The following is a 20240-nucleotide window of genomic DNA, read 5'->3' as shown; positions in this document are numbered from 1 at the left end:
GAAAATGACATATGTTTGATTAAAGCAAGATTTTTAACCCATTTTGAGTTGCTTTCCTTTAAAAAAGCAGATCGAAGAAACTGTGTTGGCAGCCACCTGGGTATGCTAGGGTGCTTGCTGCTATACATGGACACCAGCTAAATTTCTCCTCCTTTTCCTTCATCTTCCTAATTGTTCTATGACACATTATGTCCAATCTTCTAAGCCAACTCAAATTCTCTGGGAAGTAGGCAGAAGTCTTACAGGAAATACAAAAAGAATCAGTGAAGAGAGTGCTTGGTGTGAACACAACTTCTACTCAATTTATGACTGAAGAAACAGGAGTTAGGGAGTTCTCTGAGACAGAGAAAAAGTCAATTTCCTTGTCTGTGGTCACAGATCTAATAAATGTCAGAGTTAGGATTTGAAGTCAGTTCTCCTTGACTCCAATCCCACTATTTTATCCATTGTACCATACTGTCTCATTGTCTCTACACATGGTACTAATTTTAAATAATATTTTGTTTCATGCAGTCATATGGAACATTTTTAGCCCAATGAACTTTGATGCAATGCTGGGATAAATATGAATATTATAGCTTCTTTTTTTTTAATCCTTGGGTAAATGTCATATTATTTGTCATTTTTTCACAAATACAAAGAATTCACTTGGAACTATTTTGTTGATCCCCTGCTGACTTTAAAAACTTCAATTAAGTTACCACCAGTCTTTTCCCTCTGAGAATGAGCTTAAGTTCCTTCATTTTTCTTCATAATTCACATCTCTGAGATGTAGGAACATATTGGTTGGATTCATTTTGTATCCCAGCAGGAGCAATTATATCTTTTCTCATGTGACCAGTACTGCATGCAAGAGTCTTAGTGAGCAGTAACCGATGCTTTGTAATTCCTTTAATTTTGTTTATATTCATTTGGGATATAAGCCAGAAACCTGTTGGCTTCAATACAGTAGTTGATGGCTAGAAGGTGGAGAAGAATCTTTAGTGTTTCCAGGCTTCTGTCTATAGCAACACCTTTACTTTGGCTAATATTTCTAGTTACTCTATTATTTTCAAGGAACTCATTACTCTGTAGTCATCACTACTGCTATCATATATTTCCCCAGAAACCTGACCTCTTAATGAAATTGGGCTATAAGTTCAAGCATTTTGTTTTCCTTTTTGAATAAACATATTTGAACAGGAATTGTAATTACAATCTTCTAAAATAGCAAAGTTTGCTGAAAGGTCCTATTTTGGAAACTGTTTTCACTATTAGACACAGTTGCACATGTTATTGATAGGTCACACGTATCAGAACATTTACTGTAATTAAAGTTAAGAAATGGTATATTAAAATGTCTGCTATTTCAATCTAGAAGCATGGTTAACAGGTCAATATTATTATTTCCATGTATGTAGAGTGGTATACTATGAACTTTCTATGCCTTAGGGACTGTTAGATTTTATTTGTATGTGGGAGAGAGTTGAAAGATATTGTCATTGAAGATAATTTGAATTCCAATAAAAAGAGGAGTCCATGCGCCCCAGAAACTGGGACATTCTTTTATGTACTAGGAAAATGAATCATATGATGGGATTGGGGGAGGAGGAGAGCTGAGATCTATGTACATTTCTCTTCTCCCTTCTCCACGAAAGCACACTGAAAAACAAGCTAGTTTGAACCAGTATTTGTTGTTCAGTAATTTTTCAGTTGTGTCTGACTCTTCATGACCCCTTTTGGGGTTTTCTTGGCAAGGATATTGGAATGGTTTACCATTTCCTTCTCCAGCTCATTTTAAGCATGAGGAACCTGAGGCAAACTGGGTGAAGTGACTTGCCAAGGGTCACACAGCTAGTAAAATTTTGAGGCCAGATTTGAATTCAGGAAGATGAGTCTTCCTTACTTCAGGCCCAACACTCTAGCCACTGTACCACCTAGCTCTCAGTATACCTATGGTTTAATCTTAGTGCTATGACATACTACCTGTAGGATTTTTGACAAGTTCCTTAATTCTTCCGAATTTCAGTTTTACGAACTGATTTTTTTTAAAGAAATGTAGATGATGATATCACCTTCCTAACTCTCTGGGATCATAGGATATTCAACTTTAAAGCTGGAAAAGCCCTCAGAAATCATGCAGCCCGAAAATCTTATATTACAGATCAGTAAACTAATGCCTGGTAAAATTAATCAAATTACATCAAATCACAAGCATATTGGATATAATGTGAAACATGGGATCAAGAAAACATATGAGCACATATTCTGCCTGTGACACTAGCTGTGTGACCCTGGACCATTGTTAAAATCCTTGAGCTTCACTTTCCTCATCTTCAAAGCAGGAAAAATAAATTCATCACCATCACTACTCTCTTCTCTTCCTTCTCCTCCTCCTCCTTCTTTGTCTTCTTCATCTTCATCTTCTTCACCTTCATCTTCTTCCTTTTCTTCCTCTTCTTCTTCCTCTTCCTCCTCCTCATTTTCTTCTTCCTCCTTTTCCTCTTCCTCTCTACCTCCTCCTTCTTCCTTTTCTTTCTTTCTTCCTTCTCCTCCTCCCTCCTTTTCCTCTTCCTCTTTCTCCTCCTCCTCTTCTTCCTCTTCCTCCTTCTCCTTCTTTCTTTTTCTTTCTTCCATTTCTTCCTCCTTTTCCTTCTTTTCCTTTTTTTTCATTCTTTCCTTTTCCTACTTGTTCTCTTCCTCCCAGGAACTTTTTTGGGTCAAATAAATGCAAATACGCAAAGTGATTTGTAAACTTTTAAATACTCTATGAATTGAAGATGGTTGTAGTTGTATCAGAGGCAGCTAGATGATGGTTCAGTAGATAAATCATTGTGCACGGGTTCAGGAAGACCTGAGTTCAAATTTGGTCTCAGTCACTTATTATCTCTGTAATCCTGGGCAAGTCATTTGACTTCTATTTGCCTTGGAGGCAGCAGTGGTTGGAGTGTTGGGCTTGGACTCAGAAAGAACTGAGTCAGAATCTGGCCTCAGACACCTAGTTGTGTAACCCTAAGCAAGTCACTTAGTCCCTGTTTGCATTGATTCACAGGAGAAGGAAATGGAAAACTACTCCAATATCTTTGCTAAGAAAACCCCATGGACAACAGTGGAATGTTATGATGCACTTAGTCAGGAAGAGTCAGACATAACTGGACAACAATAGTAGCAATATCAAAGCCAAGATTCAAATCTAGGTTTCCTGACTCTAAATCCACAGTTTCGAGTTTATTGTGAGGATCAAATCATATACTCCCAGTAAAAGTACTTCACAGGGCATCTGGGAGGCACAATGAATAGAGCATCGGCCCTGCAGTCAGGAGGACCTGAGTTCAAATCTGACCTCAGACGTTTAACATGTACTACTCATGTGTCCTTGGGCAAGTCACTTAACCCCAATTGTCCTGGTTTCCCCCTCCAAAAAGCAAAAAAAAAAAAAAAAGTACTGTGCAAACCAGAAGCCCTACACAAGTAAACAATAACAGCTAACATTTATATGATGTTATCTCATTTCATCCTCACAATGGCTTAGGAGTTAGATGTTTATTATTAGTAATATTATTAATATAATTTATTATTATACTTTAAAATTATTATCCTTATTTTATAGATGAGGAAAATATGGCAGAGTCTGTGGCTTAATAGGCATCACCCATGTACTAAGTGTCTGAAGACTGGATTTGAACTCAAGTATTTCTGACTCCACCTAGAGGTGAGTCATATGCATTATTATTATCGTGGTCACTGGTTTGGTAACGATCAAGATTATGCCTGGTAAATTAGATCATTCTGGTATTTTGTTAATTCTGCCAGATGTGCAGCTATATGCAGAAATGATAGAAAGTGACTGAGTACCTTTTGCTCAGCTAGGCATGAAACTGCTTCCCCATCAAATATACTATTTATTATTTATTTCTGATGGCCTTCATTTGAACTGCCTTACACCACAACACTCAAACTTGGCATGAGCTTTTGAATCGGATTATGTCGGGTTACAATGCTGGGCTCCTGTCACTTTTGGTGATTTCACCATTGAACAGAAGAGCGTACATTCTCCAGGTTAGCTTTGCTTCTTATACTACTTTTCTTGGCAGCTAAGCTTGAGCATTGAACTTTCATTGACTTTAAAGTTAGCCCCAGGCTTCTGCTGGCCTAGTTGGAGTTCAAAGAAAGACTGTAAGTGACCCATAAAATACAGGCTGTGATAACCTTAAGGACATTGGAGAGTTGTTTCCTTAGGGAGCTTTCATTCAAAAACACAAAAACTTACTTCCTTGGTAAATTTACTAGTTAATGCTATACACCAGCCACTGAGAGTAATTTTATCAATTGTTTTAATAGATTTCATATACAAAGTAGGAGAATGTCTATATTTGATTGTAATGTATGCAATAACAAAAGAATGTTGGATGTTTAATTATGACCTTTGTGCTGGGAAGACAGTATTAGTCAAGAGCCTTCCAAGTGTTTCTGTTTTGTTTTGTTTTGTTTATTTGTCTGTTTGTTTTGTTTTTACTTTGACACACAGTAGTATCCATTCAGAAACCGTGGCATCATCTGCATAATAGAGTTCCAAAGGCTGACAGGATTCCTTTTCCCAAAGAATTTAGTTCCACACCTTAGTACAAAGTGATCCCTCACCTTTCTGGGTGAAAAGACAATGGTAACAATATATGGCATTTAGAAGTCAACAGGGTCTATGTTTGAATCTAACTTCTAATATTTCAATAGTTGTGTGACCTTAGGTAACTCATTTCACCACCATGAACCTCGGTATCCTTATCTAAAAAGATGGGAATAACTGTAATACTTGCATCCACATTTTTATGAAGATTAAAAAATAGATGGTGTGTAAAATGCTTTGCCAACTTTAAGACATCATGTAAATGTTAGCTATTACTGTCAATGTCCCTAATTTGAATACCCTGGGGAAATGACCCCTCTCCAGAGGGCAAGCTCCTAGCTCTTATTTTGGACCAACATCGTATGGCAATGGAGAATTTATGCTAGTACTACTACCTACCTATGTGAATATTTACTTGCACATCTTATTAATAAAATTTGATCGTAAAGAATGTGCTCACCTCTGCCCTTTATGTCTTTCTCATATTGTATAATTTTTTTCCCTTTTCTCAGTGTTGGGCTTAATAGATTGATTCTATAGGGATATAGAGGTTTTTAACATTTATTTCGCCCCTCAGGTTATAATGCATACTCTTCAAAGAGTCTACATTTAAGATTTCTATGAATTCAAGGAAATCAGGAACGTTTTAAATGCAAGCTGTGGTGTTAATGTTACCCTCAATAATCTTTCATCGAATTTAAAGAGGTCCTGGTACTCTAAAACAAAATTACTTTCAGAACATTAAAAGTATAAATGTGGTTGGTTTGCATCTTAAAAAAAGAGCTAAATTCTTTTCTTGATTTCCTTTTGTCTAATATCTCACTCATGGATACAAATAAATTAATTAAACACTTTTATGTAAAACATATTTTGAGCATCTCAAAAATATGGCACAAATTAACTGGTTCCTCATTAAATGTATTCAGTTAGTCATTGAGATGACCTTGTAATGAGAGATCACAGATTTTTCAACCCATTTTTTTTACCTTGTGGGCATAGATCTGATCTGGGTGGAGTAAGGTATTTTAGATGATTTCTCACTCTTTTACTATTTATCTATCTACACATATACATATATACACATGTATTTATGCATGTGTATATGTATGTCATGTGTACATTCACATATATATACATGTATACATAAATATATTTGTGTATATATGTATGTGTGTAGGTATATATGTGTGTACATATGTATGTGTGTGTATATATATACCTACGTGTGTGTGTGTATGTGTGTGTATGTGTGTGTGTGTGTGTGTGTGTGTGTGTGTGTATACTTGGATTAGACTAGCAAATAAATATCAGGGAAGCTTAACCAAGAGGAATGTCCCTTGGAGGGACTAAAGACTCCATCAACTGGTCCTGGAGTTAAATATTCTGGTGTGAAGCTAGTCAGAAAGTGCTAAAAACAATAAAGAATTTATCAGCTGCTCAAAATTGGGGAGAGAAGAAAAAGAGAGAGAGAGAACAATGGAGAGAGATGGAGATAGACAGAGACGAGAGACAGAGGAAGACAGAGACAGAGAGTCTGAATAGGTAAAGTATTTCTGTGACAAGTTGTGATTTCCATTTGGAACTTGTTCATTTCATCTTTCTGCCCTGGCAGTGAGAAGAATACTATTACCACAAGATTACTTATGTTTCTCTCTCTGTTGATATTCATCTAAATAGCAATTCACTTTCTACCAACCTTCCTCTGGTTTATATATTTCCTCACATGAATTTATTTTAGTCACATGTTTCTCCACTATCCCTTTTATCTAATCCATTGCTTTTTATTAAATAAGCTACAATATTTCATTGCTATGTTCCAGTTATAAGACACATTTCACACAATCTCAGTAATATCTATGTTGTCTAATTTGCCTAATTATATTGCTAACTCTAGTTCTCCTTTCTTTTTGGAAGTCCACTAGCATATGTGTATGGATGTATGAGGTGATTTGTATTATTACTACCTCTCTCCATAGAACAACAGTTCTTAGCCTGATATCAGTGAGCAGAAAGAAAGATAGATAGATGGATGGATGGATAGATAGATGCACATACATACACAAATATATGTATCTATGTGTGTGTGTATGTATGTATATAATTGAATTTCAATAAAATTGTTATCCTTTATACAGCTATGCACTTAAAAATTTTAATTCTAAGAAAGGAGTCGATATACTTTACATTTTTTTTTGCTTTTTTTTGAGGGCAATTGGGGTTAAGTAACTTACCTAAGGTCACACTGCTAGGTTTTAGTGTGTGTGTGTGTGTGTGTGTGTGTGTGTGTGTGTGTGTGTGTGTGCGTGCGTGTTATAAGTGTCTGAGGCCAGAATCCAAACTCAGGTCCTCCTGACTCCAGGGCGGGCACTCTACTCACTACCCACTGCGCCACCTAGCAGCCCCAGAGTAGATATACTTTATCACTTTGCCAAAGGTGTCCACAACACATAAAAAGTTAAAGACTCTTGTCCCAGACAGACCAGACTAAACTTCATAATACATGCAGTCACTCATTCAAGTCATCTTGTCATCTGCTTCTTGTTGCTATTTCCTAGATTCTCTACATCTGGACAGTACTTGCACACTAGACCTAAAAAATTCCACATCCTCATTCACTGGGAAAGTTAATCCTTCTCCTTTTGTAACTCCTACCATAGAGACCAGATGTCTTACGTGAGACATGGCTAGTTCACTATATCTGGCCAGCCCGAGATAGCACAATCAACAAGGATTTATCAAGCCCTTACTATTGCCCTAGTCATTGTGCTAAGATCTGGGCATCCAATGAGAAGCAAAATCAGTCCCTGCTGTTATAAAGCATGCATTTCAATGGAGATTGCAACATGTGCATATGATGAGGCAGGCTTGTAGACATATTGCCTGTCAAAGGATTTCAGCGGTGAGAAAAATGAAGGGTTGCCATTTTGCCCTCTACTGTTTATCATGTGTAATAGGAATGTAAATTTTAAAGATCTTCCCTGCCCCTAGGCTAAAGTGCACCTGGAGCCTGGGGTGGGAGGCTTGTTTTTCAGTTGATACTTTTTGATTGACAAGTGGGTCCAAAAGGTTGTTACATTCTCTGAGCCAGGAGAAGGCTATATAAGCCCTGATGTGTAGCTTTGTTTTGGGGCTCACTTTGAGAAGTGTTCTGTGATTTGATATGGATTCTGGGAAGCCATTGTCCAGAGCCCCCTGGCTTTGAAAAACCCAGATGTTGAAACCCAGATGTTGATTGGGTATAGATGTAATGGTTGGACAGTTTGAAATCTGTCTACTTGATCTGTTTCTGTCTTGATAATTCTGTTTGTATATTCTGAAGTTCGGGGTGCTGACCTTTTTCCCCTGAACTAGGTGAACAATTCATATTTGACTGATTAAAGTAAGCTTGTTAACCCATTTTGAGTTGCTTTCCTTTATCAAAGCAGATCCAAGAACCTGTGTTGGCAGACACCCTGGGGAACGCTGGGGTGCTTGCTGCTACATCATGTGAACCATGGCAACCAACCATCGTTCTTCTGTCTCTAGTCTAACCTATCTATGGTTGGAAGAAACTTAACCTATTTTAATGTTGGCCTCTATCTACTGCCAAGTTGGACAGGACTGTAATGGGACTCTTGGTGCAATCCCAGATCACTTAAGGTAGAAGTGTCTTTATGGGAGATACTGTAGACCTGCTTCTAAGAAAAGACATTCTGTATTTATCTACCACACAGGTGGAAGGCGTCTCTTTTCCATCATCTGCATAACCAGAACTGGATGAGTGTTTAAAACTATTGACTAGAAAAGTCTCACTCTCTTTCCATTGAAATTCAGGAGTGAAGGTCTTGTTCACCTATAACATGTTTTTATTATACTAAAGTGAGTGGAGGAAGGGCTCCTTACTTCTTATCCTTAGGCCCTGTGGCCTTGAGAAATGTGATTGGGTTTTTGTTTATTTTAGCTGTTTTTTTCAGTTCTAGGTGCAGAAAATGGAGTTTCCACCCTCAGAGCTCAAGCCACATTGATCTTGGAACCAGGACTCTAGATCAGATGTTGTTGAGAGCTCAACAGGAAAGCCCTGAGATTCCAGGGCTGCAGGAGATGAAAGCCCGAGGGGGGAGGTTTAGACTTGGAACTAGGTGGAATTAGTGCTGAGTAAAGTTGTAAACCTAATCCTCCACCACTCCCTAGGGACTGAGGGAGTTTGGAAAGAATTATCCCTTCCCCTCTCCCCACAGCTGGTAGTAAGAATTTGTATGTTTGTTCTCGCTGATGGAATTCTAATAAAGCTGCCTCCAGCCTCAATATTCCAACTTCCTTATAGGCCCCACTGAACAGCAGGCCCACTTCCCCCACCTAGGCATTCCTCCCACTCAATATCCCAACTTCTTCATATATGCCTCACTGCTCACTGGAACAACAAGTGTGTCCATGAATGCATAATTCTCACAGAAGAGCAGGCATGTCCATGTGATGGGATCCCAGTCACTGCCTCTAGCTAGCTGCTGCTCCCAGATCCATTCCTCACATTTCCCACAGAAACAGCAGGTATGTCTATGCACTCAACCACAACCACATCCATCTAGTCTCAGACACGACCACAATATTCAGTCAATCAGAAAGCAGCAGTACCAGGATGCCCAAGCAGGATATAGACCCCAAAGCAATAGAAATTACTTTCCCTAAGTAGGCACCTGTTCAGTAATAGCAAAACCTGTCCTTTAGGCGAACATATAACACAGACAAGTTTATCATAATATCACTATCATTAATATATACCCCTTCCCCCCAATGTCTTTTTTTTTTTTTTGCTTTTTTGGAGGGGGGAAGGCAGGGCATTTGGGGTTAAGTGACTTGCCCAAAGTCACACAGCTAGTAAGTGTTAAGTATCTGAGTCTGGATTTGAACTCAGGTCCTTCTGACTCCAGGGCCAGTGCTCTATTCACTGCATCACCTAGCCACCCCACCTGGGACCTGTCCAGTGGGTTTTTCTGTATGCATGGTGGGTAATTGAATTCACAGTTCCACTGAGGCTGGGATCCCTCCCTATTACCTAATACCTTAACAAACTCCTCCTACCTTTTTAATATTCATAATTTCTGTTATGTAATTGCATCTTTACCCTATAAAAATACATCTTGTTTTCTCTGATGTTGGTGTTTCCCCTTGGAACTTAATCTGCTTCATGAGAGGCATCAATCTCAATAAATGCCTATACTCAGATTAGAGGTGGTCTGATTGAATTCTTGGAGATGGTTCCACCACAACACATCATGAAACCATAATACTGTTAAGTTCTTAAAGTAAGTATTTCTTAGAAAAAGTTAATCGGAATGTTAAGTGGCACTGGGGTGTTAAAGGATCCCTAAAATGGAGGTGACACAAATAGAGTCAACTATAGAATCAAACGCTCTCCAATGTCCTTCCCCCAAATCTCTTAGCAGAGAATCTTGGAGAAGGGGAGGATCTATAGCACACCTGACTTTGAAACAGTAGGGACAGTCACTTTCATTCATAGGGATGCTCACAGACGTGTGGTGGGCCGTCTCAGAAGGCGATGCACAACACTACGTTCCCTACCTTACTTAGCTATTCACAGATTCCATCCCCTAGGCGGTTACAGGGGTACTCTTCTCTCCTTCCCCCACTTTCTTTCTACCTCAAGGTTTGAGAACACTAATCAAACCTGTAGTACCGCTGCTTTCAGAATGGGCATGTCAACAGGTATGGCTGGCATTTTCCCTGTGATTCCTCAGATCAAATTTCTCTTTTCTTGTCACCTCTCCTCTATGTGTGTGCTGCACGCCCATTACAACATAATCTGCTTAAGATAAGGGACTTTCATTTTTTAAAATTCTGAGTTGAACACAGAGCTTAGCACAGTGTAGGTACTTAATAAGTAAATTTTCTTTCTTATTCATTCATCTGTTTTGGATATAACCACCTATTAATTACTGCCAATAAACATTTCTTTATTCTTCATATCTGTTCTTCCATGTGATATCTTTCTTAGTGTATGTAGATGGGACATTTTGTTTCTCTCCTTTAATTTTCTGTTTAAAACACCTTTTATCAAATTTTCAAGTCAGATAGACCTGAGACATTCTGACTGTCATTTTTTTTTTTTTTTGCTTTTTCGGAGTGGGGAGGGCAGGGCAATTGGGGTTAAGTGACTTACCCAAGGTCACATGGCTAGTAAGTGTTAAGTGTCCGAGACTGGATTTGAACCCAGGTCCTCCTGACTCCAAGGCCAGTGCTCTATTCATTGCATTACCTAGCCACCTTTGACTGCCATTTTTTTAGCAACCATGGCAAGGCCATTTAACTTACCTCTAAACTTTAGCTACTTTATCTAAAATGTTGGCATGATGGAGGGCAGCGAGGAAGCCTGGAGAAATGGGTGATTTTCCATATATAATAATAAAAATAATGATGATGATGATGACTAACATTTATATAGCACCTCCTATGTGCCAGGCATTCTGGTAGCTCTTAATAATTATTGCCTCATTTAATTATCAAAACAACCTGAAAGTTAGGTGTTATTAGTATTTTTATAATACAGATAAAAGAAATGAGGCAAAGAGAAGTTAAATGACTTGCACAGGGTCACACAGCTATTACATGTCTGAGGCCACATTTAAACTAAGGTTTTCCTGACTCTCAGTGTCTCAGAATTCTGGCAAATTGCTCAAGCGACTTTGATTTATGAATAGAATATCCTTATCTTAGTGCAAAAAGCAGCTGTCCTCAGTTGCTGATGGGAGAAATTCTTATGTAGTGATCCAATTCGTGCCTACTTCTGTCTCCTCTCTCTTTTTTTCTCTTTTCTTCTCTCACTGCCAGTCAGATGTCAGATACTATCTACTTTTCATCTCATCTCTTCACAATCCTACTGTCTTATTTCCTCCCTTCCAAATTCCCTACCTACTAATTCTTCTCTAGTGTTAAAGATTACTTGGTATTCATTCCCATACTGTACCTATTCTCTGTTGCTTCAGTTTTTGTGATTCCAATGGAAAGAATGCTATACTTTCTGTATCCAAATGAAAAATCAAAATTTTCATTGCAATTTTTATTTATTGGTCATTTATAGGCAAATCATGTAGCCATGGCCCAATCACAATGTGTCTGATAGGCATAAATGACTCAATGATGACTATATTTACATAGCCATTGAGAAAATAAGACAGGATTTCTAAGTTACTAAAGATAAAACAAATTCTATGCCACTTAAGTTCTTTTTAGGCAATTGAATATACTAGCAAATGAATTACTAATGTTTCTATGAATCATGAGAGCAGTGAAAGACTATTCATGTAAATCTCACAACAGGGGTGAGAGAAATTAATATTACACTATTATATTAGTAACTAATTATTAATTTGTGATCTATCATTTTCTTCCTGTTTCTCATAAGGTCAGCTCCTGCAGGAATCAGTCTGAAGGGCATGACTGATTGAGGTAGCTTCAATCCCTTAAAGCACATGCTCCTTAGTTGGCCTGGGACCCCATCCAACTGTGATACCTAATGTCTGTTTATATTATAAACAGAATCCAGTCTGGGTGAGCCTTTGCCTGGGGGAAGAACCCCCTGTCCTTGACCAAGTCCTTTAGTGTTTAGGACAACCCAGATTATGAAGAAGAAAACTAGTCAGAGAGGGCCATATGGAAATGATTTCACTTGCCCAGATATCTTAAAGCTGCTGACTTTAGTGATCAAGACCTTCTCAGCACGAAAAACTAAAGACTTTTAGTCTGCTTCCTCAATAAATGTTCACCAATATTGGTTGATTTTTACTTGTCAGGGGAGTTCCCTTTCAGAAGGGATTTAAAGTATTGGCATTATTGGCATATTGGCATCTTTGGTTCCTGGGAGAAACTACAGACCATCAGTTTATTGATTACTGGCTAGTCTAGTTAATAAATTGATTATTGATTACCAAGAAGCTTTGTCTCTCATTGTTTTTGTTTATCACAAGGGTGAGCCTGAAGAAATCAACACACCTGAAATCAGACACATTTTTCTGAAGACAGAAACAGTTCGATGATCGACTTACTCTACTGTTGAGAACCTAGAAAAAGATACTAACATAAGATAAAAGCATACTAACATGCTTTACTACTAATTCAGGGAGATATGTACATAGACACTGTGTGTATGTACATTGCAAAGCCACAATTTCATGCAGAGACTGAAAGACACATCTTTCTGGAGGAGTGAAAAAATAATTATAATTTTCAATCAAACAACAAATCAACAAACAAGTATTTAAGAAGTACCTAATATGTGCCAGGCACTGTGCTTGGTAATAAGGGATCCTGAGATAAAAGTGAAGCACATCCTGCTTTCAAGGAAATTATATTTCATATAGAAACACAACTTGTTAAGCATATAGATACATAAAAAATGCATATAAAATATGGACAAATTGATATGGTGGTAGTACTAGCAGTTGGTACCAGGATTTAAAAATGACATTATATAGAAGGATTGTGCCATTTTAGCTGATTCTTTTTCTTTTTTTAAGCAATTGGGGTTAAGTAACTTGCTCAAGGTTACACAGCCAGTTATTTTGTGTGGGTGTTAAGTATCTGAGTCTGGAACCGATCCCAGGTCTCCCGATGCTGGGGCCAGTGCTCTTACTGCACCACCTGGCCTCTCCCATTTTAGTTGATTCTTAAAAGAAACTAGGTATTCTAAGAGTTGGAGCTAGAGAAAGAGGGCATTCCAGAAGTCAGGGAAGGAAGATGTTCAGTTCAAAGGCACAGAGACAGAAAATGCAGTATTGTCTTTAATTAATAGTAAAAAGGGCAAATATCTCTATTATAGAATTTATTTGTAATTGAACCAAGGGAAATGGTGTATAGTAAATATGTAAACATAGGTGGATGGCAAGTTGTGGAGGACTTTATATGCTAAAAAAAAAAGCAGTTTATATTTGCTCCTAGTGGTCTTCAAGTTGTTACTAATAATATTTGTATTGAGTAGGGGACTAAAATGGTTGGAGGTGCATACAAATAAGGAATCATTTATTTTTATTCATAGAGGTAGAAACACCAAAATGTGGTAATTGACTATGTATACTGCATAAGTGAGATGAAAGGGTTAAAGATGACATCCATCAAGGTTTTGAAACTAGGTACCTGTTTCAATGATAGGGCCATGAGAAGTGACATAAAAGTTCAAAAAAGGGTTTGTGAGAACAGATGTTTAGTTTGGGAAATGTTTAGTCTCAACCTAAATATGCTTTTAAAAAAATCCAATCTTTTTCACTCCAAGGGCTATGACAGGGCCTAAAGTTGGGAAAATTCATGAATCCTCAGTATTATTTTTGATTCACTCTATCTCACCCCACATGTCCAATGCATCTCTGTATTTTTCTTTTCTATGTTAATAATATCTCTCCTATAAGTTCTCTTTGATCCTCTACAACCTTAGTTCATGCCCTTATTACTTCTAGTCTAGACCACTGCAATAGGCTTCTAATTAGTCTCCCTGCTTCAAGGCTCTCTGTAGTACAATCCAATCTCCATTAACTGTCTAAATGTATTTTTTTCCCTTAAAGTATAGATCTGACCATGCTTCTCTCCCTCTCTCCTTTGTTTGGCTTTTAAGGTCCTTCCTAAACTATCCCTTTCCTGCCTTTCCAGTCTTCTCATATCTTATACCCTCTCTATATAATTTATGATTCAGTAACACAGCCCTCTTTGCCATTTTTTTTTAACAGGGCACTACTCCATTTGCTCGCTCTGGACACTTTCTCTGACTGGAATACTTTCTCTTCATGGCTGGAATACTTTCCTCACACAGCTTTGAGTACTGGCTTGCCTGCTTTCCTTCAGGTCCCAGCTAAGATCTTGTCTGCTGCTAAGAAGCCCTTCTCAATTCCCCTTGGTGTTAATGCCTTTCCTCTTTGATGATCTCCAATGAATTGGACTATATTTTGACATGTCTTCCCCATTTAGATTGTGAGTTCCTTGAGAGGAGCAGCAAATTTTTTTTTGTTTTCTTTTGTATCCCTAGAACTTAGCATAGTGCTTGATACATAGTAGGTACTTAATAAATTCTGTCTTGGCTTGAAATATGATTTGATGCTTTATACACACACACATACACATATTCATATATATATATATATGTATTCATGTATTAACAATACCACTAATGGAGTTCACATATAAGATATAGAAATAGTATAAAGTTTTGCAGAGAATAGACATGGAGACATTGTTAAAAGATACACTAAATATAATAACTAGCAATTTATATGTTAGTCTTGGATTAAAGAGCCACTTGTATGGGACTCTTTCCTCATTGGCATAAATTGATTACTCACTGCAGAGCTGGCAGAATTGTTGAGAGAAGGGGATAGGAGAGATTCCAGATCTTCTGGCTTAAAATGTGGAGAGAGAAGATACACAATTCCAACCTCTCTCCATGTCGTGGAAGAGGGAGAAAGATCATGGGAAGAAATTGACATGAGAGGAACTGATAACCTGTCATATCCATCTCTCTGGTATACTAGAAATATTGGGAAATTGTCCTTGAGTGGGATCTGGGACCAACTGTCTCTCTCTCTCTCTCCCTCTCTATTTGTCTCTGTCTGTCTGTCTGTCTGTCTCTCACTCTCCCTCTTTCCCTTTCTGAGTTATATCACTCCCAGAGGGAGAATTGAGTCAGTATGTATTATCTGATATATATTCTTGTATGTATATTTCCTCTGATGACCATTTTGCTATTGGGTTGTCTAAAATAATTAATTTGCTATATGTTCACTGTGGAAATGGAATCCAGTGGGAGAGGATAGATAGATAGATAGATAGATAGATAGATAGATAGATAGATAGATAGATAGATAGATAGATAGATAGACAGACAGATAGATAGATATAGATATATAGTTTGGAATTGTCCTTTTTTATTAAGAAATAGCAATCAGGAGTTTAGCGTGAAACTAAAAATTATTTCTTCTAGAATTTTTTTAATATTTAAGAGAATAGATAGATATAATTCTATCTCAGTATTTTTCTCTGAGGTGAGCAAAGGGACCAGTCTCTGGCTCAAACCTCCTGATCACACTCCTGGCAGGAATCAAAGTCTGCCTTGGAGAAAAGGGGGAGGGGAAGGGAACACTATAGATGTCAATTTTTGCCTCCCTTTGAAAGCTCTAGAAAGATTCATATAAACACACATAACCTACATGTGCAACAATAAGTCACCACATACAATTTTACATATATAATATATTATATATATTCTATCATTTGCTCCTCAAAACTACTCTTTGAGATAAATATAATTAACCCCACTTTATGGATAATGAAACTGAAGTTCATAGATTTTAAGTGACTTGCATAGTAATAATTACTAAGTGTTAGGAGCAAGATGATGGTCCAGTTCTCTCTCAGGAATGCCCATTATACTTTCTACTCTATCAAAGTAACTTTCCTTTCTTTTCTTTTTTTTTTTTTTTGCTTTTTGGAGGGCAATTGGGGTTAAGTGACTTGCCCAAGGTCACATGGCTAGTTTTTTGTGTTAATTGTCTGAATCCACATTTGAACTCAGGTCCTCCTGACTCCAGGGCTGGTGTTCTATTCACTGCACCACCTAGCCGCCCCTATCAAAGTACCTTGCAAGGAAAAAAACTGTCGCTACAATGCATGTGAGGGAGAAAGTAGATGATCTATAAAAATATGTAATATAAAAAAGTACTATGAAGCAGAATGAGATGGGATAATTGAGTCAAGTTAAACAGTAATGCTGAATGTTCCAAGATTATTTGGGAAATATAAAAACTGCATAAATATTCCACTAAAAATAGTTTTCTTTGGAATTTTTGTTTGTCTCTTCTCTCATGATGACATAGAAGTTAGTAATGGTCAGGAAATGACTATGCCAGAGGGCAGGATTAAACATTTGCCTAATGGCCTCTAAAGGGACTTGTACTTTTTCACCTTTTTTTGGTAGGGGTTTAGGCCAGATGTGGAGGTTAATCGGTCATCATCAATAGTAGTCTATAGATACCCAGGAATTATTCCTAAAAGATTCATGATAAATTCTCTGATGTGCTTTGCATCTGTCCCCTGATTCTCATATTTTCAAAGAATTGTTTTCCATCTGTCCTAAGTAGTTTTGAAAAGAGTATTTCCAGTCTACCTTTACTTTTCCCCAAATAAATATCATTTAAAAAGACAGAGCATGTGAATTCACTCAATACAAAAGCCTCATTATGGTGTCACCAATGGTGTGGAAAATATAAACTCTTTCAGTAAACACTGAATGGTAGGCCGTTCAGTCAATGAACCATGGATCAAGTACTATTGTAAATAGACACAGTATTCCTCCCTCTAACAATTTCTACTGATTATAAAAGTCTTTGAAGAGCTTAAACAGCTAAGGTTTGTTTTTTTTTCTTTTTTTTCTTGTGACTCCAGTGTCATGTATTAAAGTTTTAAGTACAATTTTCATTTTCTTCCAACAAAAATATAGGTGTAAGGGAAATGGATGCTTTAGAATTCACATATATCAACTTTATCCTTCCCAATAATTAATTCCAATAAGTTCAGAGAAGTATATAAATTGTCAAAAATAATTATTTGGTTAAAAGGGAGCATAAAAATGTCACTTGTCTTATGAATGTGAGCGTTAAATATACTATTCTTTAAGAAATAATATAGGGATGCAGAGCCAAGATGGTGGAGAGAATCCAAGAAGTTGGCTTTATTCTCCCCAGTTTCTCTAAGAAACAATGCTAAATCAACCCTCTAAAAGACTTCTGGAGCAACAGAACACACAAAAAGAGATAGTGAAACAATTTTCCAGCCCAAGATAACTTAGAAGGATTTCAGGAAAGCTCTATCTCATTTGGGTAAAAAGGAAATGCAGCCCAATGCAGATGGTGTCCTTGCAAGCCAGCGGGAGGTTTTTAACCACAGTGTAGATCAGCAAAAAAGGCCTGTGGTTGTGGATCAGCAGACCAGTAGCACAACAGGCTAGCTGTGAAGCCTCCAATTCCAGATCAGAAGGCAAACTTCCAGTCTCAGAACCCAGAGTACAGCAGGCATGAGTTGGTTGGGCTGCCCTAGAACACTGATAATTTGCCAGTTTCAGAGGCCCCAGTGCAGGAAGCTAGTGATCAGGATCATGTCCCCCACTACCTCCCGGTGCAAAAAGATTGGGACAGTGCCCCTGTGCCCCAGGAACAGAACTCAACTTTTAAATAAAAAAAATCCCCCCAAAAAGCTACAATAAGAGCTCTGACCATAGAAAGCTACTATGGCAATAGGGAAGATCAAAACAAAAACCCAGAAAAGAGATCAAAAATATCAAAATACCTACATGTGAACCTCCAAAGGAGTATATGCATTGGTCTCAAGTTCCAAAAGTCCTCCTGGAACAGCTCAAAAAGAATTTTAATTATCCCGTAAGAGAGGTAGAAGAAAAATTGGGAAAATAAACGAGTTATGCAAGATAATTATATTTTTTAAGGAGGTAACAGCTTGGAAAAAGAAGCACAAAAGTTGATTGTAGAAAAGAACTCCTTAATAAACAGAATTGGCCAAATGAAAAAAAAATCCACTGAAGAAAATAACTCCTCTAATAGAATTGGCCAAATGGAAAAGGAGGTATAAAAGCTAACTAAATAAAATAATTCCTTAAAAATTAGAATTGGGCAAATTTGGAAGCTAATTGACTCTATGAGATATAAAGAATCAGTAAAACAAAATCCAAAGAATGAAAAAAATTGAAAGAAATGTAAAATACCTCATCAGAAAAATAACTAACCTGAGATGTAGGACAGATAATTTAAGAATTATTGGTCTACCTGAAAGCCACAATCAAAAAACAAGTGCCTGGACAGCATTTTTCAAGGAACTATAAAGAAAAATTACCCAGACATCCTAGAAACAGAGAGTAAAACTATCATTAAAAGAATCCACTGATCATCATGTAAAAGAGATCCCAAAATGAAAAATACAAAGGGTATTGTAACTAAATTCCAGAAATATCAAGTCAAGGAGAAAATACTGCCAACAGACAGAAACAATTCAAATATTAAGAATCTACAGTCAGGATTACAAAGGATTTAGCAGCTTCTACATTAAAGGATCAGAGTGCCTGAAATATGATATTCTAGAATGCAACAAAGTCTGGATTACAACCAAGAATCAACTACCCAGCAAAACTGGGCAAAATTTTTTCAGGGGAAAAGATGGACATTCAATGAAATAGGAGACTTTGAAACTTTCTTGATGAAAAGACCAGAGCTGGAAAGAAATTTTGATCTTAAAATGCAAGACTCAAGAGAAGTATAAAAAAAAATAAATAGGAAAGAAAAAAAATGTATTCAGTAAGCTTAAACTGTTTACATTGCTACATGGGAAGATGATACTTGTACTCAAGTCTTTTAGGGAATTTAGAAGGAGCATTACTTGGAAGATATGGGTATAAGTTTACTTTGATATGAAGATAAACAAAACAGTAAAAAAAAAAAGGATTGTACTAGAGAAAAGGAAAGAAAAGGTAGAAGCAGAAAGGTGTAAATTATATCACAAGGAGACATCACTCTTTGGAGGGCAGGAGGGGGGGGAAGGGGGCTTGGCGGGATTGAGCTCCATCCCAGGCCTCACACAAGATATGATGCTTGCTAGAAACATCTGGCAGTATTCCTTCTTTCTTTGAAGCACTACCTAAACTGCAAGATTCAGACTCCAAATTGGAATCTCACCCACAGAGGAGATGTCCTGCCTGGGACCCTCCCAAGCAGGACCCTGATGGCTGTACCCAGTATTCCCCAGCTTGTGTGGTCAGGTGTTGGTGCTTTCCCACATTGGTGATTATTGTAAATATATATATATATATATATATATATATATATATATATATATATATGTGTGTGTGTGTGTGTGTGTGTGTGTATGTGTATATATATATATATATATATATGTATAAATCATAGTTGCTCTTATTTTACTATTCCTAACCCTTTTACTCTGTTATCTCTGGTCTCCTTCCCATTAGCCTATATTCTAAATAAACTATATTGAATCTTTTGAAGTGATGAGTGTTCCATTTACATGAATCTTGAACCTCCTTAATCAGACAAAGGGTAGGGGGGAAAGAAAAGGGAGGATGTGGATAAAGTATTAAAATACTGGAAAATATAGGATGAAGGGAAATACACAATTAGTAATCATAAATGTGAATCTGAATGGAATGAAATTTCCCATCAAATGAAAATAATTAGCAAAGTGGAATTCTTCAATATGCTATTTACAAGAAAAACATTTGAAGCAGAGAGACACAGACAGAGTAAAGGTAAAAGGCTGGAGCAGAACATATTATGCTTTATTTGAAGTAAAAAAAAATAGAAGGGTAAGAATCTTGATCTTAAACAAAGCAAAAGCAAAAATAGATCTATTGAAAGAGACAAGGAAGAAAACTATAACTTGCTAAAAAGGTGCCATAGACAATGAAGTGTCCAAAATAAAAACATGCACCAAGTAGTATAGGAACCAAATTCCTAGAGAACTTAAATGAGTAATAGGAAGAAATGGACAGTAAAACTATTCTAGTGGGGGACCACAACCACCCCTTTTCACAACTAGATACATCTAATCACAACATAACAAGAAAAAAGGTGAGGTGAAATAG

This window comes from Petaurus breviceps, unplaced genomic scaffold (assembly GCF_028583685.1).
Source record: "Petaurus breviceps papuanus isolate PSGF00001 unplaced genomic scaffold, PetGlider_PUasm1.0 90895, whole genome shotgun sequence".
NCBI classification, from domain to species: domain Eukaryota; kingdom Metazoa; phylum Chordata; class Mammalia; order Diprotodontia; family Petauridae; genus Petaurus; species Petaurus breviceps.
This window is presented reverse-complemented; position numbering follows the sequence as displayed.